Here is a 24,325-nt window from a genome sequence, read left to right as displayed (position 1 = left end):
TATCCATAAATGTTTACAGACTCAACTAATCTATTGAAAAGATAAAAAAAAATCTAATTGTAAAATAAATAGATAGATGGATATAAATTTAAAAGAAAATGAAGCATTCATATCATGGAAGAATTCCTCTCTAACATGAATTATGGGAAAGAATCTAAATGTGACTCAAAATCCAGATGCCATAAAAAAAAGATTAATAAATCTAACATCAATTATTTGAAAATGATTTTAAAAAATCTTTCACGCCCTAAATAAATATAGAAAACAAATGATAAAAAGTAGAAGAAATTTGCAATATACATGAGATAAGGAGTTAATATATGTTTTAACTGTATAAAACACTCTTAAAATTGATGGAATCAAGACCAACAACCATGTAGAAAATGTGCAAAATATATGAACAGGGATTTCACAAAATGATACAATGACCTTTAAACATATATGAAGTTCTCATTCACTCATTATAAATGAATGTAAATAAAACCTACACTGAAATACTACTTTTCATCTATCAGATTTTGAGAAATGGAAAGCTGGATAAAATATTATATTGGTAAGGCTGTGAGAAAACGATCATTCTTACAGACACAGACAATATGAAAGAAAATGTGGCTATATTGATTGTATATGTTTGTGCTAAGTTGCTTCAGTCATGCTCAGTTGTTTGCAAGCCTATAGACTGTAACCTCCAGGCTCTTCTGTCCATGGGATTCTCCAAGCAAGAATACTGGAGTGGGTTACCATAGCCTCCTTCAAGGTATCTTCCTAATGCATGGATTGAACCCACATCTCTTGTGTCTCCTGCATTGGCAGACAGGTTCTTTACCACCAGCACCACGTGGGAAGCCCATATTGATTGCATTTGATTTTTCTTCAATCTCTCAGTCGTGTCTGACTCTCTCTGACCCCATAGACTGCATCATCCCAGGCTTCCCTGTCTGTCACCATCTTCCGGAGCTTGCTCAAACTGATGTCCATTGAGTCGGTGATGCCGTCCAACCATCTCATCCTCTGTTGTCCCCTCCTACTCCTGTCTTCAATATTTCCTAGCATCAGGGTCTTTTCAACGAGTCAGCTCTTTCCATCAAGTGGTCAAAGAATTGGAGCTTAAGCTCAAGCATGAGTCCCTCCAATGAATATTCAGGATTGATTTCCTTTAGGATGGACTGGTTTGATGTCCTTCTTGTCCAAGGGACACTTAAGAGTCTTCTCCAATACCACAGTTTGAACAACAACAATTCTTCAGCACTCAGCCTTTTTATAATAGTCCAACTCTCAAATCCATACATGACTACTGGAAAAACCATAGCTTTGTCTATACAGACCTTTGCTGGCAAAGTGCTATCTCTGCTTTTTAATACACTCTCAGGTTTGTCATAGCTTTTCTTCCAAGAAGCAAGCATCTTTTAATTTCATGGCTGCAGTCACCATCTGCAGTGATTTTGGAGCCCAAGAAAATAAAGTCTGTTAATGATTCCATTGTTTCCCCATCCATTTGCCAGGAAGTGATGGAACCAGATGCCATGATCTTCATTATTTGAATGTTGAGTTTTAAGTCAACTTCTTCACTCTTCTCTTTTACCTTCATGAAGAGGCTCTTTGGCTCCTCTTTGCTTTTTGCCATAGGGTGGTGTAATCTGCATTTGTGAGGTTTTTGATATTTCTCCTTGCAATTTGATTCCAGCTTGTGCTTCATCCAGCCTGGTGTTCTGCATGACATGTACGCTGTATATAAGTTAAATAAACAGGGTGACAATATACAGCCTAAACGTACACCTTTCCCAATTTTGAACAAGTTCATTGTTCCATGTTCGGTTCTAATTGTTGCTTCCTGAATTGATACAGGTTTCACAGGAGGCAGGTAAGGTTGTTTGGTATTTCCATCTCTTGAAGAGTTTTCCACAGTTTGTTTTGATCCACACAATCAAAGGCTTTAGCATAGTCAGTGAGGCAGAAATGGATGTTTTTCTGGAATTCTGTTTTATTTGTGACCCAACAGATGTTGGCAATTTGATCTCTGGTTCCTCTGCCTTTTCTAAACCCAGCTTGAACATCTGGAAGTTCTTGGTTCACATACTGCTGAAGCCTAGCTTGAAGAATTTTGAGCATTACTTTGCTAGCATTTGAAATGAGTGCAATTGTGTGGTAGTCTGAACACTCTTTGGCATTGTCCTTCTATGGGACTAGAATGAAAAGTGACCTTTTCCAGTCCTAGGGACACTGCTGAGTTTTCCAAATTTGCTGGCATACTGAATGCAGTATTTTAACAGCATTTTGTATGTATAATTCAACCTATTACATATATTTACATTTTGATCCAGAAATATCACTCATGGTTAAGTTCAGTTCATTTCAGTTCAGTCACTCAGTCGTGTCTGACTCTTTGAGACCCCATGAATTGCAGCATGCCAGGCCTCCCTGTCCATCACCAACTCCCAGAGTTTACTCAGACTCACATCCATTGAGTCAATGATGCCATCCAGCCATCTCATCCTCTGTCGTCCCCTTCTCCTCCTGCCCCCAATCCCTCCCAGCATCAGAGTCTTTGAGGTGGCCAAAGTACTGGAGTTTCAGCTTTAGCATCATTCCCTCCAAAGAAATCCCAGGGCTGATCTCCTTCAGAATGGACTGGTTGGATCTCCTTGCAGTCCAGGGGACTCTCAAGAGTCTTCTCCAACACCACAGTTCAAAAGCATCAATTCTTTGGTGCTCAGCTTTCTTCACAGTCCAACTCTCACATCCATACTTGACCACAGGAAAAACCATAGCCTTGACTATATGGAACTTAGTTGGCAAAGTAATGTCTCTGCTTTTGAACATGCTATCTAGGTTGTTCTTAACTTTTCTTCCAAGGAGTAAGCGTCTTTTAATTTCATGGCTGCAGTCACCATCTGCAGGGATTTTGGAGCCCCAAAAAATAAAGTCTGACACTGTTTCCACTGTTTCCCCATCTATGTGCCATGAAGTGATGGGACAGGATGCCATGATCTTCGTTTTCTGAGTGTTGAGCTTTAAGCCAACTTTTTAACTCTCTTCTTTCACTTTCATCAAGAGACTTTGTAGTTCCTCATCACTTTCTGCCATAAGGGTGGTGTCATCTGCATATCTGAGGTTATTGATATTTCTCCCAGCAATCTTGACTCCAGCTTGTGTTTCTTCCAGCCCAGCATTTCTCATGATGTACTCTGCATATAAGTTAAATAAGCAGGGTGACAATAAACAGCCTTGAGGTACTCCTTTTCCTATTTGGAACCAGTCTGTTGTTCCATGTCCAGTTCTAACTGTTGCTTCCTGACCTGCATACAAATTTCTCAAGAGGCAGGTCAGGTGGTCTGGTATTCACATCTCTTTCAGAATTTTCCACAGTTTACTGTGATCCACACAGTCAAAGGCTTCGGCATAGTCAATAAAGCAGAAATAGATGTTTTTCTGGAACTCTCTTGCTTTTTCCATGATCCAGCGGATGTTGACAATTTGACCTCTGGTTCCTCTGCCTTTTCTAAAACCAGCTTGAACATCTGGAATTTCACAGTTCACATACTGCTGAAGCCTGGCTTGGAGAATTTTGAGCATTACTTTACTAGCGTGTGAGATGAGTGCAATTGTGTGGTAGTTTGAGCATTCTTTGGCATTGCCTTTCTTTGGGACTGGAATGAAAACTGACCTTTTCCAGTCCTGTGCACACTGCTGAGTTTTCCAAATTTGCTGGCCTATTGAGTGCAGCACTTTCACAGCATCATCTTTCAGGATTTGAAATAGCTCAACTGGAATTCCATCACCTCCACTAGCTTTGTTCATAGTGATGCTTTCTAAGTCCCACTTGACTTCACATTCCAGGATGTCTGGCTCTAGGTCAGTGATCACACCATGGTGATTATTTGGGTTGTGAAGATCTTTTTTGTGGAGTTCTTCTGTGTATTCTTGCCACCTCTTCTAAATATCTTCTGCTTCTGTTAGGTCCATATCATTTCTGTCCTTTATTGAGCCCATCTTTGCATGAAATGTTCCCTTGGTATCTCTAATTTTCTTGAAGAGATCTCTAGTCTTTCCCATTCTGTTGTTTTCCTCTATTTCTTTGCATTGATCATTGAGGAAAGCTTTCTTATCTCTTCTTGCTATTCTTTGGAACTCTGTATTCAGATGCTTATATCTTTCCTTTTCTCCTTTGCTTTTTGCTTCTCTTCTTTTCACAGCTATTTGTAAGGCCTCCCCAGACAGCCATTTTGCTTTTTTGCATTTCTTTTCCATGGGGATGGTCTTGATCCCTGTCTCCTGTACAATATCATGAACCTCCGTCCATAGTTCATCAGGCACTCTATCTATCAGATCTAGGCCCTTAAATCTATTTCTCACTTCTACTGTATAATCATATCACTCATGTTAGCCTTCTATTAATAATAATATGAAAATATGTATGATAGCATTCTTTATAATTACAAAATTTTGGAAACAAATTAGGTGCCCTCACACATAAGGAGATTAAGTAATCTGCAGCAAATACTCAGATAGGAGTAATACATAGCAGCAAAAAGGAACATGTAACATTTCTGTTAATAAATTGAGTGATTTCTAGGATATATTGTTACATAGGAACAAACTATAAAGAAAGTACATATTTTACATTTTTCTGTAAGATAAAGGGATAATAAAATATTTATATATTTGTATAGTTTTGCAAGCTAAAATCCAACAGATATGAGCTAGACAATATTTTAATTATTTATAGTGAATGGGTTGAAAATGTTTGGAAGTACTGAATCTCATGGTTTGAAACTTCTTAAATATAGCTCTAACATGTTCTTTACTTTTAGAACTCACCACACAAAATTAAAATAAAATCCATTAGAATGGAAAAAAATATGTATTTCAAATAACTATTATGATTACAGTAAACAGGAGGATTGAACTACCTGGAGTAATTTAAAAGGAAGAATTTTAATGATAATATATAATCTACAAATAAAAAAAAACAGATGAAATATAAATTATAATGAATTGGTTCAGTCTGGGGGTAGTGATATTAGAAAAAACTATACTGATTTTTTGGTTTCATTTTTTGATTAGTTTGAGTAGAATAATTTTATTATTGATAAAGGGAACCAGCTTTCTCATTGCTGAAGTAATACCTCACACTACATAGAAATGGAGGCAGGATAAAATAACACTGGTAGTGTTTTCCTGGGATTGGGGTACCAGCATGAACATATGATTTAAGTCTCCTGAATAACTGGTTGATTACAGGACAAAAGAATAAGTACAAAATGAGTCTGGAATTTTTAAAAAATTTTTATTGGTCAGAAAGTAAAAATATACTCAAAGAAAATTCAGTAAAGTTCAGTTCAGTCGCTCAGTCATGTCCAATTCTTTGCGACCCCATGAACCGCAGCACACCAGGCCTCCCTGTCCAACACCAACTCCTGGAGTTCACCCAAACTCATGTCCATCGAGTCAGTGATCCCATCCAACCATCTCATCCTCTGCTGTTCCCTTCTCCTCCTGCCCCCAATCGCTCCCAGCATCAGAGTCTTTTCCAATGAGTCAGCTCTTTGCATGAGGTGGCCAAAGTACTGGAGTTTCAGCTTTAGCATCAGTCCTTCCAAAGAACACCCAGGGCTGATCTCCTTTAGAATGGACTGATTGGATCTCCTTGCAGTCCAAGGGACTCTCAAGAGTCTTATCCAACACCACGATCCAAAAGCATCAATTCTTCAGTGCTCAGATTTCTACACAGTTCACATCCATACATGACCACGGGAAAAACCATAGCCTTGACTAGGCGAACCTTTGTTGGCAAAGTAATGTCTCTGCTTTTGAATATGCTGTCTAGGTTGGTCATAACTTTCCTTCCAAGGAGTCTTTTCATTTCATGGCTGCAATCACCATCTGCAGTGATTCTGGAGCCCCAAAAATAAAGTCTGACACTGTTTCCACTGTTTTCCCGTCTATTTTCCATGAAGTGAGAGGGCATTAAAAAAAAAAAAAAAAGTACACTAAAGGACACTGGATCCATTCTGAAGGGGCTCCCACTGGGACACTTTGACTATCAAAGTCAATAACAATTCCTATTACAACCAAATAAATTGAGAAACCATGTATTTAAATTTAAATGACTAAATTGGTGATTATATAAAGTGGGAGACAGAAAATATTCATTTAGATTTGAATCCACCTAAAAATGTATGAGAATGATGGAGGTTCTTTAAAAATGTCATTTAGAGAATCTGATATTAATAACTGTTTTAGGTAAGATTCAGTAATAGTTGTCAAGACTCATTGGGAAAATACCAAAAATCAAATATAGTAGGTATTATATACCTATATACTACCCTTTTGGTCTCAGAATGACATAGAGAGAAGGGGAGAGAATGAAAAATCAAATATGATGACTTTTTTAAAGCAAAAAGTATAAGGAAATCTTTTCCAGTATTCTTGGAACTTTGTGAAAATAAAAAGTTACCAAAATGTCCAACTGTTCAACACTTGTGAGTACTATTTTATTCAGTACAAAATGGGATATATAGTATAGTTCTGACTACAAAAATGATGTGGGTAACTCTACTCAGCTGAACCATTAGATTCTAAGCACGTTATCTCCCTCAAAGGCATCAATATAGTTAAAAAGGTGTTATCTTGTGAATGAGACATCATTTTACGTCTTGATGATGAGATGCTCAGTCATGTCCGACTCTTTGCGACCCCATGGACTGTAGCCTACCAGGCTCCTCTGTCCATGGGATTTTCCAGGCAATAGTACTAGAGTGGATTGCCATTTCCTTCTCCAAGGGATCTTCCCAACCCAGTGATCGAACCCAGGTCTCCCGCATTGTAGACAGATGCTTTACCATCTGAGCCACCAGGGAAGTCTTACAGTGATACTATTACAACACTAAACATAACATACCAACACTTCTCTGCTTAAAAGTGGGGGCTATCAGAAGTACATTTACACATTGACACAAGGTACATGGCACAAAAATAAGAACTAGGGTCTGGAAGCAGGCAGACATGGGCTTAGATTCCAGCTCAGCTACTTTGAGCCCCTTGATATTAGAAAAGTGACAGACTCTTTTTTTTCCTCACCAATAGCATGAGGATAATTAGTAACAGTCCCTTCATGGAACTGTCATAGGGTCCAAAGGAGAAAATTCAAGAAAACACCTAATACAAAGTTACATCATAGTTCATTTTTCATATATGTCAGCTACTGTAACTAATAAGGATTTCACATAATAGATGTAACTTGGTACTGGTTCTTCTCAAACCGTACATGAGAAACACTTTCATAGATTGGAAATCTTAACCAATTCATGATCTAAAATTAAGTTGGTGATTTATTTCACTCACACATCAAACAGAATGCACTTAAAGACTTCTTTTTCAGTACCTTTCTTGTAGAAGAAAAAAGAAAAAAAAAAGGAAAACTGTATCTAAAGTTAGTTCCTCAAAGTGACACTTCAAATGATTTCTGCTGCTTTCTGTTTCTACTTTCATTAGATATGCTCTGACAACATTTCACTGCCTCCACAACCAACCACTTGAGAGTTATATAAGATTTATATATATATATATATATATATAAGTTGCAGGACACAGACATACTGTGTCATTGAAAATTTCAAAGTATTTGACATTTCTTTTACTTGGCACTCTGCAATTTTCAAAATGTCAATTTTAAAATGTTTTCATTATTATTAATTGAGCTTTACTCTGGAATCTCAAATGCTTATTTTATTATTGTTTCACTTTGCTAAATAAAACCAGTAATGCAAGAAAAGCAGAGAAAATCAGTTTTCTTCTCAATTTTTCAGTTTTGCCTGAATGAAGTGCTTCTCTGCCTCTGGACACTGCACACTTTGATGAATACTGACTTCAGAAGTTTCAGAAAAAAACTAAGTTTAGTCAAAAATAAGACTGGAAAAGAAACATTATTTTAGAAACATTGAAACTGCACAAAGTGAAGAGACAATACATACAGATTTTATTATTAAGTTAGCAGCTATGAAACTAACAAACTACTATGGTGCTTGGTTAATTTGTTGATTTAATTATTCAACATCTAATTATAGGAAGAGGACAATGCTATTTCAAGTGATTTTAAAAATGTAGGTACCATCTAATATGCTCCCATTTCTGATAATAAAAATAATGAATATCCTTATTGCTTTATTTATGTCATGGACACTGTCTACTTTTTCTCATCTACTTGCCATGAAGTGATGACTGTTTACCAGCAACACGCAATATTTGAAAATATACAAATCCAGCATTAAATGAAGTTAAAAGTTGCATTACAAAAGCTAAGCTCTTTTATTTAATAAAATGTACAGTTCTTTGAAAGACAAAAGGCATCATTTTACAGACTATCTTCCAAGGATCTATCATTTTCTTAAATATAGCTGTAATCACAGATTTATCATTATCAAAGTATTTTATAGTAATTTATAAATACAACCTTTAAGAAAACTTCCAGTATGCAACTCCACTTATTTGCCTATGAAGCATAGTCTGAACAATTGGTGACAGTTTAAAGTCTGCACTGTTCCACTTCTTTGATTTTTATAGATTGGTATAGAAGTCTTTATCCTAGAAAATTAGCCACTGAATTCATTTGGGATAGCATGTGCCCTAAGAAATGTATCTTTAGGCCTGTGCATATCAATAATTTAAAATCAAAGGGTAAAGCAGTATCAACAATTAAGTTCTTTTTTTTTTTTTTTTTTTATTCTTCCAATTTTATTTTATTTTTAAACTTTACATAATTGTATTAGTTTTGCCAAATATCAAAATGAATCCGCCACAGGTATACATGTGTTCCCCATCCCGAACCCTCCTCCCTCCTCCCTCCCCATACCATCCCTCTGGGCCGTCCCAGTGCACCAGCCCCAAGCATCCAGCATCATGCATCGAACCTGAACTGGCAAAAAACAATTAAGTTCTTAAAACGTGGCTTTTAATTAGAAAAGGATGTTAAAATAGGGCAACACTTTAAAGTAGTAAAATGAAACCCATTTGTAACATACTGGCAATTAAACTTATTCCTTTTTTATTATTCCTTAGAAACTCTGTGTTGTACTTACAAGGCAATCTTAATTCTTTAGTGCTAGTTTTGAATCAAGTATAAGCTGACAGTTGCTAGGTTTCTTATTTCAGGTCTGTAAGTTCTCGTGCAACTTTTCAAAACTGAAAAACCATTTCTTTCTTTAAGTCTTATGTAGTTCTTGAAAAAATGTTTGTTTTTATTTTTCTAGATTTATAACAATCCATTTTATATATTATACCAAGTATGCTTAAAATAAAACAAAGTGTTAACTAAACTTTATATTCAGAAATCTGGTATTATTGAGGGTCTGAAGATTTTTACACATTACATTTAATATATTTAAGTGAACTGGAAATTTCTCTAGAGGCAGAATATGTAACCTAAATATTTCTGACAAAATGATGATTTTAACCACTTTCTTGGGATTACATTTCATATATTTAACTACAGTTTAATCAGTGCCTATTATTTGGCATTACTGAGAATGGAGGTAAGGTCATACTATAATCTTTTCAAACAAAAAGTTTTCTGCAGGGGCAAACCATTTTACTTACTTTGTATTTTTAGAAAACACATCAACAGTTCCATTTTTAAAAGGTAAATGGAATTTGTACAGTATACCACTTGTACCACTAATTAACACAGAGATCTGACCATACTTATAGCTTCAAGGCAGGGTTGGGCTTTTATCCAGAACATCAATTATATAAGAAAATATGTCTGTATATAGCAGAAAAATGATTGATCTAAAAAAATCCTCAAGAGTAGCAGGAGTGAAAATTCTGTAGAAGGCACAGTAGTCTTTCCCCCACACATAAGCTAATAAGAATTAGTGTTCTACTTCTCAATAACTCAATCTTCCTGTATATAATTTATCAGAGCATTCTTAAGGTTATTCATATGTAAGGTTGATTAACAAATGTCAAGGATTTATAAATCTATCATTTCTTTATTTGACTAATATTTAATGGGATCAATTACGCCCCGAGCATTTAGTTACATTTGCGTGCACTTTTCTCATGTTTCAGATTTACTTTCATACCTCTGGGCCTTCACACATGCCATTCCTCTTGTCTGTAATGACCTTTTCCTTATTCTTTACTTGGATTATTAATTTGCTTTCAGGTTTTAGGCAAAGTTTGACCTCATGGAAGCCTTCCCAAGTTTTCCATCCAGTACAGTATGATTCAAAATGTTCCTCTTCTCCATTCATAGATGATTCTCTGTTATATCTATAAATGTATTTATTCCAATATACTATTATGATTTTACTTACCTAACCTCTGGTCAGATTCTCAAAAAAAACTAGTTTTATACAACAGTTAAGATTTTTAATTGTTACTCATTTAAAGGAATCCACTCCATATTTCAGGCAGTTCTCAAAATTACTCACAGATTTAGAACTTTTCATGGTGGCAAGAATACACAAAACTGTACAAAAAAGGTCTTAATGACCTGGATAACCACAATGGCATGGTCACTCACCTAGAGCCAGACATTCTGGACTGTGAAGCCAAGTGGGCCTTAGGAAGCATTACTAGGAACAAAGCTAGTGGAGATGATGGAATTCCAGCTGAGCTATTTCAAATCCTAAAAGGTGATGCTATTAAAGTGCTGCACTCAAAAGGCCAGCAAATTTGGAGAACCCTGGAGTGGTCACAGGACTGGAAAATGTCAGTTTTCATTCCGATCCCAAAGAAGGGCAATGCCAAAGAATGTTCAAACTACCACACAATTGTGCTCATTTCACATGCTAGCAAGATAATGCTCAAAATCCTTCAAATTAGGCTTCATCAGTATATGAACTGAGAATTTTCAGATGTGTAAGGTGGATTTAGAACAGGCAGAGGAACCAGAGATCAAATTGACAACATCTGTTGGATCATAGAAAAAGCAAGAGAATTCCAGAAAAAAAATCTACTTATGCTTCACTGACTACACTGAAGCCTTTGACTGTGTGGATCACAACAAACAGTGGAAAATTCTTAAAGAGAAGGGAATACCAGAACACCTTATCTGCCTCCTGAGAAACCTGTATGCAAGTCAAGAAGCAACAGTCAGAACTGGACATAGAACAATGGACTGGTTCCAAATTGGGAAAGGAGTACATCAAGTTGTATCCTGTCACCCTGCTTATTTAATCCCTATGCAGAGTACAACATTTAAAATGCCAGACTGGATGCAGCACAAGCTGGATCCAAGACTGCTGGGAGAAAAATCAATAACCTGACATATGCAGATGACACCACCATTATGGCAGAAAGAGAAGAGGAATTGAAGAGCCACTTGATGAAGGTGAAACAGGAGAGTGAAAAAGCTAGCTTAAAACTCAGCATTCAAAAATCTAAGATCATGGCATCTGGTCCCATCACTTCATGGCAAATAGGTAATGAAAAAATGGCAACAGTCTCAGACTTTATGTCATTGGACTTCAAAATCACTGCTGACAGTGACTGCAGCCATGAAATTAAAAGACACTTCCTCCTTGGAATAAAAGCTATGACCAACCTAGACAGCATATTAAAAAGCAGAAAGATCACTTTTCTGACAAAGGTCCATATAGTCAAAGGTATTGTTTGTCCAGTATTCATGTACGGATTTGAGATTGTGCCATAAAGAGGCTGAATGCCAAAGAATTTATGCTTTTGAACTGCAGTGCTGGAGAAGACTCTTGACAGTCACTTGGACAGAAAGGAGATCAAAATAGTCAATCATAAAGGAAATCAACCCCGAATATTCATTGGTAGAACTGATGCTGAAGCTGAATCTCCAATACTTTGGACATGTGAAGTGAAGAGCTGACCCTTTCAAAAAGACCTTGATGGTAGAAAAGACAGAGGGCAGGAGGAGAAGGGGGCAATAGAGGAGGAGATGGTTAGACGGCATCAGCGACTCAATGGACATGAGTGTGAGCAAATTCAGGGAGATAGTGATGGACAGGGAAGCCTGGTATGCTGCAGTCCATAGGGTTACAAAGAGTTGGACATGACTTAGTGACTGAATAACAACAACAAAGCACATAAGAAGATAATACACAATGATTAAGTTTACATCATTGTAAGATGGAATTCATGTTGAAAAATAAACTTGGATGTTTACAGCAGGTGTCTTCCTAATTGCTACAAGCTTAAAACAACCAAAATGTAAGTGAATGGATAAATATAAAACAGTATATCCACACAATGGAATACTGTTGGGCAATAAAAAGAAATCCATGGAGGGATCTTACATGTATTTTACTAGTTTCAATAGTTTTTATATGTCAATGCCCCCAAATTGACATACTGATTTAAATTAATTAGAGCTGTGTGTGTAGGTTAACACTCTGATTAAACTGGTATACACAAAAATGTTAAGACCAGAAATAGAAACAGTATCCTTAAAGGAGAACAAAGCTGGTAACTGGCATTATCAGATGTACAGACTCACTTTAAAGACACACTTCACATCATCACGGAAAAATACTTGTTAAGAACTATGGTGATATGAATGGTTAAGCAGGACATTTTTTTTAACAAAGAGTTTTGGAGCATTTGCAGGTCAAAGGGATAATTCATTGAAAAGTAGAGGGTATATTTGTCAGACACTTTGACATCAAAAACAAAATATGCCCTTCTGTTTCTCTTTTAGAAATTCCACTCCTAAAGCCTGTTTTTGTTTTTGTTTTTTTTTTTCTCTAAGTGTAACACCTCCCATTATTCTCAATCACCCTCTCTCTTGCTCTCTTCCTGTGCTGTACAGAGTAACCTTCAGAAGGGGCTATGTTAAGATTGGATGGTAAAATCCCTTTAAACTCTGAGTTTATGACATATCCTTTATTGTATGTGAGACATAGTTTAATAAGGGCACATAGGCATAATGATGGTGCTATCTGTCTTCATTTAGAGACTTCTAGGAACATGGGGGCTCTGTGTGGCAGACGGTTTTCTTTGTCTCAACCCACCTCTAGGCCAGCCTCTGTTTCAGCTTGCCAACTCCCCTCCACGGGCCACAGTTTTCTGTTTTCTGCCACAGGTTCTTTACTGAAACCACAGACAAGTGCAGTTGGGAAGTGAGCAGAGTGAGGAGAGGTGCCCAGTGACAATTGTCCTAGACAACCTTCCTTTGAACAGACATTTCTGGGAGGCAACTGTAGTTTTCAGATGTTCTGGATGAATGGAGTCCTTACAATCTGCACGAGAAAGTCACTGCGGAGCTCTTTTCCTTTTCCCTTGTCTCTCTGTGATTTTTCCTTTTCTCACACCTATTCACCCAAAACACACCTACTACCTATGCTCTAGTACTGTTTCATGCTGTGCTTTTAAGGTAACATAAAATAAAAACCATGCTTTGGAACAAAGCAAGAGGAAGTGGCCTTTGATTTAATATGTAAAAGGCAGCGAAAGTTGAAAGTCACTCAGAGGTTTATATTTTAGGACAGCAGAGAATAACCAAGGCACTATCACAAGGAACGGAAGCACGCCCATCCTCTTTCCTTCAAAACATTAATGAAAATACAGGTCATACCCTTTGCCATTATGCAGATAATGAAATGCAAGTTGAAAAGTAAAATTCTTCGAGAGTTGGCTGTAGAATTCAGAAGTCCTTAATCCTTGTCTGGTCTTACAGAAATACTTTTTGTGAACCACACTGCTTAAGTCTCTGATAAATGCTGTCATTTATTTGGCAAATAAAACAATGATTTTATAACAGAATTCAATGTTTTAGTGCCATTTACAGTAAATGCCTCTATCTGAAACTCACTGTGATTTGTGGGCAGTCCTCAAGTTTGATTTTTGAATAAGTTCCACCATTTATTTATCTCTTCTATTCCCCTACAGTATTGCTATGAGATTTATAAGCACAGACCAATGAGTTTAAAAGTAAAATATTCTTAGTGAAAAAATGAAACTTTCTCATGTATGCTTTTCAGTATATAACTACTACAAGTGCATATTTATGTGATACTTTTGTTTTATTCCTGTTGCATAAAGCAGAAAATATTATACACAAATCAATGGACCATCATTTATATTTTCTTCGAAATTACAATATTTAGAGAGCCTTACAAACTTTTATTGTACTACCTAGCTAATGTGCTCATAGTAATCATTTTATTATAGTGTTACTTAAGCTACTGCTGCTTTAGGTGTTAACAGCCATATTATTTAATCAATGACATCAAACTGCAGTGCTGAGAATATAACTATACTTCTTCATAAACTGGTAGGTTGTAGTGCTATGTTAAATAAAACAAAGTACAATTTATGCCTGTTTTTACCACATATTTTCACTGCTCATTTTCTCCTAAAGTATTTTCTCTTAAATCAATGGCAGGAGAGTATTTCATAATAATATTTGTTTTTCAGTCGTTAAATTGAATTAATGAAATTTCCTGGTTTCCCTATTGAGTATCCTGAAATGGAAATTTGACAGTTAAGTGTAACATATTTGTTCATTCAGCCTGAAAATAAAGTGAATATCTGTATATTTACAGTAGAACAATAATGGATTTATTCTAATTGCTAAGGTGTTTTGAGCCAAAGCATTTAAAATGTTGAGAAAAGCTGAACATATATTGGCATAAATATTTGTTTTCTAGGATGCAGACATTCTCAACCAAAATGAGTTTTGTATGAGAGCAAAGTGAGTCAGGTGAGTAAAGATTCCTGGAGATGAGCAATTTCCTCCTGTAAGGTAAATGTTTCAGTAGAAGAAAGAAAGAAAGTGAAGTCGCTCAGTCATGTCCAATTCCTCACTACCCCATGGACTATAGCCTACCAGGCTCCTCCGTCCATGGGATTTTCCAGGCAAGAATACTGGAGTGGGTTGCCATCCCTTCTCCAGGAGATCTTCCTGACCCAGGGATCAAACCTGGGTCTCCCACATTGTAGGCAGACGTTTTTACTGTCTGAGCCACTGGGGAAGTCATGTTTCAGGAGAGCAGGGTACTATGTATGAAGGTAGAAAAGAGGATTAAATTACTTGTTGTCCTGGGGAAATTAATATTATTTGCTGGAAAGGCCATTTATTCTAGGATTATTTTACTTATTTAGATTCATAATTGAGACATATGCTTATCTTCCTGCTCATGAGTCAACCTTACATTAAAGTATTTATGGAAGTTAAAAATAAATTTACTATTCTTCAAATTCTTTTGAAGGTAGCAAATAGATCTAACTGAGACCATGGAAGAGTTTAGGCTTCAGAAAAAAAATGTTACATGCTTTTTAATGTTTAAATGTGTAACTCTAATCAAAACCTTTATTCAATTTAATGATATTTCCAATTTTAGGTATTTTCATGGCTGTTGTCAAAATACACATGTAATACGTGTATCCTCATAACACAAATACTGGGCCTTACAGTTATTTGTTGCCGCTAACGCTGTTCTAATACTACTTATTGAATTGTGTAATGTAGTATGTGATAAAAATGAGAAATAGTTAAGCATACAGACAGTGCAACATCCCACGTGTACTGCAGTCCCCATTCAGCACAACACTGACACCATCTGGATAGAGACAAAAACAAACCATAGCAGCCAGTGGGCCAACTTCAGAGTGGTTTAGCTAGCAATAACTCAGGAGCATCACCAATTCAATGGACACAAACTTGAGCAAACTCTGGGAAATGATGAGGAATAGGGAGGCCTGGCGTGCTGCAGTCCATGGAGTTGCGAAAAGTCAGACATTACTTGGCTACTAAACCACAACTACTCAGGAGCCAAGGCCATGATTCTAAAAGGATAACCTTTATGGCTTGGAAAATGGGAAGTTGAGGGATGCATGGTGATGAATAAACCCTTATGGGGTCAGGACACGTTCAAACTCATGGTGTTGCTGCAAAAGCCTAAGGCAGTTCTCAGGGTCTTAACTTATCCCAGCTCATACTGTGCTTTTCCCCTGCACTCAGGAAGTGGTGTTAGCCTGGATATGAATCCTAGCAACCACTCTTCAGGAGAAACAGCAGATTGGGTGCACAGAAAAAGTGTCGACATAGCATTGGGGTGGGATGGCATATTGCTAAAGATGCCAGATTGCCCTTGAAATACAGTAACTAAGTTAATACAGTAACAGTATGTCCTGTGTGTCCTAAACAATGCCCAATGCAACTGCCAAAGAAATATGGGTCCATCCATTGGAGTTTCTAACAAGTGAAGGGTTGGCAAATTGATTATACTGGCCACCTCCCACCAAGTGAATGTTTTTAACTATGTCTTAGTTTGTACAGACACAGTGCCTGGCCTAACCCAAGCTTTCCCCTGTCACTTGGCAAACCAGGATGCAACTATTAGGGGACTGGAGAAGCTGAGATACCCTTATCAAATAGACAGTGTTTGGGGATTACATTTCAAAGGTCATGCATTAATACATTTCAAAGGAACATTACATTGATGGAGACTACATCTCCATCATAAACATTATCTCCCCTATAAACTGCAAACAGCAGTGCTGGTAGAAAGGAATAATGGACTATTAAAACAGCAGATTAAATTACTATTAGATATAGCCACCTTGGCCAGATGGACTAAAGTACCATTTCAAGCTCTAATGATCAACCAGTAGTGCCTCTTCCCCAATACGCCAGACTTACCAGACTGAGGACCCCTGTCAGGACACATGATCCTGTGAAATTTTGCAAGTCATTAGGAACAGCCATGGCTCCCACTCTTGTCATGGATCAATGTGTTGAGAATACCAAGTCACATCACACCTGGGAGAGGAGTTATCCACTGGAGTTTGCAGTGGGATGAGTGAGTTACTTCACACCCAATCTCCCCTGGGATCCCACTGTTCTGTTCCAATTGAGACCTAGGTGCTGATATATGTACCGTGGAGAGAGGGGTCAAGGTGGGGTTTCTAGTGTGGCATCAGGTCCCATCCCTAGTCCATCTCCTCTTACCTGATAATGCTGTCTCCCTTGGTATACATGCATGGTATGCACAACCAGGTCAGATTCCTAAAGCTACAGCCACATTAATAACTAAGGACCAGGCCACAGTGTAATTCCTATAGAAAGGGAAGATCTTCCTGTACAAGTTCCTATTAAATATCTACCATTTGAACTTCAGTATTCTGCTGTGGTTTCAAGGCACAGATGGAAACAGCTCTCTACAGTGGGTTCATTTGTATGTCCAGCAAAGGAATCTATCCAACTGTTGGGATATGTGTGCAGTTGCACGTCTCAGCTCATTAGGATTTCTATGCCGGTATCATCACTCCAGGGAAGGGATTTGAGGACCCTAAAGCCGTACATTAAGGAAGAAGAACAAGCTAAGACTAGCACCTTTAATTTATCTGATGTAGACCACCAGGCTCCTCTGTCCATGGAATTCTTCAGACAAGAATACTGGAGTGGGTAGCTGTTCCTTTCTCCAGGGGATCTTCCTAACCCAGGAATCAAACCCAGGTCTCCTGCATTGCAGGAAGATTCTCTGCCATCTGAGCCATTAGGGAAGCCCAATATTACCAACACTGATTTAGTAACTTGGCCTGCAGCACACACTATCAATAACGCTGAGAATAGGTACTCTTCCCTGGCTCTGCAATCAAACTACATCAACAGGATGCCAAACAACTGACCAAAATATTAGCATCAGAGCCACGGGTTGTTACACTCAGATTTGGGATGGATTCATGTTGTTCATGGACATTCGAGCATGTGTGAATCCTTACGCTGGGAATATAAACATCACTCTAAAGAGAACCAACCCAACTGTACCAGGGATATGGGATGTTTATCACCAGAACAAGGTAGGTATTCTGCCACATTAAAGGACAGCAACTGGTTTGGCAGCCCAGGTGTTTCTTGGGTAGCACTACATGGGATCCAATGACTGTGTGGCATGAATCTTTTGACCATGGCTTCCACCGATGCAGTTGGGCTGCTGCACCATGAGTTTCCTTTGGGCACAGGGAAGAATCTGACATGTGGTAACAAACTTTGCCAGTTTCCCTCTCCTCAAGGTCAGAAAGATATGTTCTGTTTTCACTGATACAATCATGTGGCCACTGTCTTTATTCCTCCATTGGCCTGGAGGATACTATAGTGCACATAGAAACCCTTACAAAATTCACCCAGCTAGCCTTAAATGCCAAAGCCTCTCCTTTAGGAATACTGAAATACATCTAATGAGAAATTATCTCCTCCAAACTGGGATGCCCTTGAACATTATCAATGTCTCACAAGGAGGCACCTGTACCATTACCCAAACACAAGGTTGTATGTTTATACCTGATGAGTCGCTAAACGTATCATTTTTATTAAGTAGCATGAAGACACAAGAAAAGCCCTGAGTGATCTGTCCCCAGCCTAGGGGACTCAAATCAGTGATTCAGATCATGGGCTGTTGGGGAAAAAAAAAAAAATTGTTACTTACATGTGTTTCTTTTGCGTGTGTCTATATTGTTGCTAACCCATCTGCCCCCAGTGCCGCCAGAAAGCTGTCAAACCAGGTCCCTTTGTGCTAATAAAACCCCTTGCTGACTCCTCAAGGCATATTGTGGAAAAGAAGGGCCAGTAAATAAGATTGTTAGAGCTGGTCACCAGGGGTGGAGTGTTGAAGAAGGTCACAGAGAGGAGAGGACCGCAAGGTGATCAGTGAGCTGGTTTCAGGCAATTAAAGTCTTCTTACCCCTTCTCCTGTCCTTGCAATGTATATTTTCTCCACTTTTCCTGCACTCAGAGTCACTTCAAGCACTTAGCCTTAAGTGAGTAATGTCCTGTTGAGACCATCTGTGCTGTATATATAATCGAACCCTGTTAAGGCCTCTATTCAAACTCTATTTAAAGTCTGGCGGGTGAGTTCGCAGACCTCATCTCGAGCCACCAAAGACAAGCCTCCTAAATTCCTTGCTTATTATATAAAACCTCCACCTTCCAATCCGGAGTGGACGGCCTCCTTCCTCCACCTCTCTTTGCCATTTGAATTCGGAGGCCAGCTTCGGACTTCACCCGGGACACTCCTGAAGTTTAGAATCCACAGGCAGGAAGTAGACTGTTGGGAAGCACGAGTATTGCAGCACTTTTGAGAATTACAGAATCAGGCCGAGGACAAGTCCACTTCACTCGCTTCTCAAAAGACACCGGCCATCTGATGGGATCTCGTGAGATTTCCGGTTTCAACAGAAGCCAGCTGGGGAACTCTGGGATGAGAAACATCAGGGTGCCCAGGTGCTAGAAGGCTCTGATGCCAAATTTGTCAGTAAGGAATCTGCCGCCTAGCACCTGTTCTGCAAACTTCAGTACTCAGTGGACACCTAAAGCCGCCCTCCGACTAAGTCACAGTGCAGTGGAATCTGTGCTAGGCCTGGCCAGGTACTGGAAAACCTGCTGAGGTAAAGGTGGGGAATGGGAGGGAATGATGGAGGCCAGAACTGGAGTAAAGCATGTGAGCATAGGCTGCAAACCTAATATCCTCTCAGGAGCCTAAAGGATCTGAAGCAGTGAGGCAGGCTTCCAGTGCAGAAGTCTGGAAATCTATTCACTGGCCACTGAAGTCCGAGGTTCTGTTAATCCTGACTTGTGTTCTATTGCATATCCTTGGGGCCAGTTATTTCTCTCTGTGGCTTAGAAGTGCCCAAAATTCATCCCCTTAGACCAACTGCTGTTCCTGGAGCCCTTTTTCTGAAGAGCAATCTTACAGAATTATCTTCTTTTTGTGCCCTATCGCAGCATAGGTCTATATCTATATATTTCTATCAATAGATCTATCTTTATTTATAGATAGATAGAGAGAGACAGATATAGATTGATAGAGATATTAAGAAGGCTTTACAGGTGACTCAGTGGTAAAAGAATCTGCCTGTCAGTACAGAAGGAGAGGAGACTCAGGTTTGATCCCTGGGTGGGAATATGCCCTGGAGGAGGAAATGGCAACCCATCCCAGCATTCTTGCCTGGAGACTTGCATGGACTAAGAAGCCTAGAAGGCTACAGTCCAACACAACTGAGTGCCTAAGCACAAACGCTACAGATACAAGAGAGAGGTGAGGTTTATTTTAAGGTACTGGCTCATGTGATTGCAGAAGCTGGCAAATATGATATCTGCAGGGACAGCCAGCAGGCTGGAGGTCAGACTTAAGCTAGAGCCTGAACACAGTCTGAAGTCCAATTTTCCTTTAGCCCTTCTACTGATTAGATGAGGCCCACCCACATAATGGAGGATAATCTACTTTACAAGAATAAACAGAAGAACTATACAAAAAAGATCTTTATGACTCAAATAACCAAGATGGTATTCACCTAGAGCCAGACATCCTGGTGTGTGAAGTCAACTGGGCCTTAGGAAGCATCACTACGAACAAAACTAGTGGAGGTGATGGAATTCCATTTGAGCTATCTCAAATCCTAAAAGATGATGATGTTAAAGTGCTGCACTCAATATGCCAGCAAAATTGGAAAACTCAGCAGTGGCCATAGGACTAGAAAAGGTCAATTTTCATTTCAATCCCAAAGAAAGGCACTTCCAAAAAATGTTCAGACTACTGCACGTTTGAATTCGTCTCACAGGCTAGCAAAGTAATGCTCAACATTCTCCAAGCCAGGCTTCATTGTTACATGAACTGTGAAATTCCAGATGTTTAAGCTGGATTTAGAAAAGGTAGAGGAACCAGAGATCAAATCTCCAATATCTGATGGATCATCAAACAGCAAGAGAATTCTAGAAAAACATCTACTTCTTCATTATTGACTATACCAAAGCCTTTGATTGTGTAGATCACAAAAAACTCTGGAAAATTCTTCAAGAGATGGGAATACTAGACCACCTTACCCGCCTCCTGAGAAATCTGTATGTAAGTCAAGAAAAAACAGAACTGGACATGAAACAACAGACTGGTTCCAAATCGGGAAAGGAGTATGTCAGGCTGTATATTGTCACCCTGCTTATTTAACTTATATGCAGATACATCATGCAAAATGCCAGTCTGGATGAAGCACAAGCTGGAATTAAGATTGCTGAGAGAAATATCAATAGCTTCATATATGCAGATGACACAACCCTTATGACCGAAAGCGAAGAACTAAAGTGCCTCTTGATGAAAGTGAAAGAGGAGAGTGAAAAAGTTGGCTTAAAACTCTTCAGAAAACTAAGATCTTGGCATCTGGTCCCATCACTTCATGGCAAGTAGATGGGGAAACAATGGAAACAATGAGAGTATTTATATTTTTATGCTGCAAAATCACTCCAGATGGTGACTACAGCCATGAAATTAAAAGACACTTGCTCCTTGGAGGAAAAGCTATGACCAACCTAGACAACATATTAAAAAGCAGAGACATTACTTTGCCAACAAAGGTCTGTCTAGTCAAAGCTATGTTTTTTTTCCAGTAGTTATGTATGGATGTGAGAGTTGGACTATAAAGAAAGCTGAGCACCAAAGAATTGATGTTTTTGAACTGTGGTGTTGGAGAAGACTCTTGAGAGTGCCTTGGACTGCAAGGAGATCCAACCAGTCAATCCTAAAGGATATCAATCCTGAATATTCATTGGAAGGACTGATGCTGAGGTTGAAACTCCAACAATTTGGCCACCTGATACAAAGAACTGACTCATTGGAAAAGACCTCACTGATGCTGGGAAACATTGAAGGCAGGGTGAAAAGAGAATGACAGAGATGAGATGGCTGGATGGCATCACTGGCTCGATGGACATGAGTTTGAGCAAGCTCCAGGAGTTGGTGATGGACAGGGAAGTCCAGCATGCTGTACTTCATGGAGTCACATGGAGTCGGATATGACTGTGCGACTGAACTGAACTGAACTGAATCTACTTTTCTCAAAAAAAAAACAAAACTGACTTAATTGTTCAGTTCAGTTCAGTTGCTCAGTCATGTCAGACTCTTCGTGACCCCATGAATCGCAGCACACCAGGCCTCCCTGTCCATCACCAAGTCCCGGAGTTCACCCAGACTCACCTCCATCGAGTCAGTGATGCCATCCAGCCATCTCATCCTCTGTCATCCCCTTATCCTCCTGACCCCAATCCCTCCCAGCATCAGAGTCTTTTCCAATCAGTCAAGTCTTTGCATGAGGTGGCCAAAGTACTTGAGTTTCAGCTTCAGCATCATTCCCTCCAAAGAAATCCCAGGGCTGATCTCCTTCAGAATGGTCTGGTTGGATCTCCTTGCAGTCCAAGGGACTCTCAAGAGTCTTCTCCAACACCACAGTTCAAAAGCATCAATCCTTCAGCGCTCAGCCTTCTTCACAGTCCAACTCTTACATCCATACCTGACCACAGGAAAAACCATAGCCTTGACTAGACGAACCTTTGTTGGCAAAGCAAAATTCAAAATATGCTTTTGAATATTCTACCTAGGTTGGTCATAACTTTTCTTCCAAGGAGTAAGGAAGTCTTTTAATTTCATGGCTGCAGTCACCATCTGCAGTGATTTTGGAGCCCAGAAAAAATAAAGTCTGACACTGTTTCCACTGTTTCCCCATCTATTTCCCATGAAGTGATGGGACCAGATGCCATAATATTTGTTTTCTGAATGTTGAGCTTTAAGCCAACTTTTTCACTCTCCACTTTCACTTTCATCAAGAGGCTTTTTAGTTCCTCTTCACATTCTGCATATCTGAGTTTATTGATATTTCTCCCGGAAATCTTGATTCCAGCTTGTGCTTCTTCCAGCCCAGCATTTCTCATGATGTACTCTACATACAAGTTAAATTAGCAGGGTGACAAGATACAGCCTTGATGTACTCCTTTTCCTATTTGGAACCAGTCTGTTGTTCCATGTCCAGTTCTAACTGTTGCTTCCTGACTTGCATATAGGTTTCTCAAGAGGCATGTCAGGTGGTCTGGTATTCCCATCTCTTTCAGAATTTTCCAGTTTATTGTGACCCATACAGTCAAAGACTTCGGCATAGTCAATAAAGCAGAAATAGATGTTTTTCTGGAACTCTCTTGCTTTTTCCATGATCCAGTGGATATTGGCAATTTGATCTCTGTTTCCTCTGCCTTTTCTAAAACCAGCTTGAACATCTGGAAGTTCGCAGTTCACGTATTACTGAAGCCTGGCTTGGAGAATTTTGAACATTACTTTACTAGTGTGTGAGATGAGTGCAGTTGTACGGTAGTTTGAGCATTCTTTGGCATTGCCTTTCTTTGGGATTGGTATGAAAACTGACCATTTCCAGTCCTGTGGCCACTGCTGAGTGTTAGTAGGCACAGTACTTCTAAATACAAGAATTCCTCAGAGATACTGCAGGTGAAGTTCCAGGCCACAGAAATAAAGAAAATTATGCAACTAAGCAAGTCATATTTTTTTTTTTTTGGTTTCCCAGTACATGTAAAATGTAGGCTTCCACTTCATTTTAGTATATTAAATGTACTTCTAATTTGTGTCTTAAAAAACAAATAATATACATATTTGGAAATGATGATTTTGGAAAAATGGTGCTTATAGACTTGCTAGATGGAGAGATTGCTACAAAATTTCAATGTGTAAAATAGAAAATATTTTTAAGGCAATAAAGGAAACTATAATAAAATTAGAATTGTCTTTATGCTCTTCCATAAGTCACCAAATTAATAAATTGGTATTTGCTATTAGGAACATGAATAGATTATCATGGTATTAGCCAAATGAACAAATATTAAGTACAGTGTCTGGCACATAGTATGTTAGCAATGAATGACAGTAAAATAAACATTTTGAAATGAGGTTGCGAGATTGACTTGCCAAAATGTTATGATTTATAGGAGGTGCCACATACTTTAAAGGAATTACAAAATATGGCTCATGCCCATAAATGATTTTTAAATTACATTAAGGACTTCAGTATTTAATACATAAAACACTAATAGGTGTCATAAATAACATTATGCATTATACTATTCAATTTAAGGCAATACATGATGGTGTGATTTTGTAAAACAGGCAGCATTTTCAAAATATATATACAATAGTTGGTTAAAATTTTCTAAGGCTAGCATATGTGTAGGGTCTTCTGAGAATTGGAATCTGTGATACCATGTTGGGCAGATGGCAAAGAATTGGTTGCAGTAATGGACAGTTTGGAACTGGACAGTCTCTAGGCAAAGCAGAATAATGGGAACTATGGAAAGGGCTCAATATGATACCTTTATAAATACTAGTCAAGTATTATAGAAAACATTACAAACATTAGGTCTCAGAAAGATATTTATAAGAAATTTCTCTCACCTGCCAAATAAAACCAATGATCACGAGCATGCACATGCAGGACAGAAAGAATTTGAAAATATATTCAGGAATGTACAATTGTGTGTGCATTAAAATAAGAAGAAACACCTGATACAAATTGTCTTCTGAGAATA

Source organism: Bos javanicus, chromosome 1, assembly GCF_032452875.1.
Source record: "Bos javanicus breed banteng chromosome 1, ARS-OSU_banteng_1.0, whole genome shotgun sequence".
NCBI lineage: Eukaryota > Metazoa > Chordata > Mammalia > Artiodactyla > Bovidae > Bos > Bos javanicus.
The sequence above is the reverse complement of the archived record's forward strand: the minus strand, read 5'-3'. Positions refer to the sequence as shown.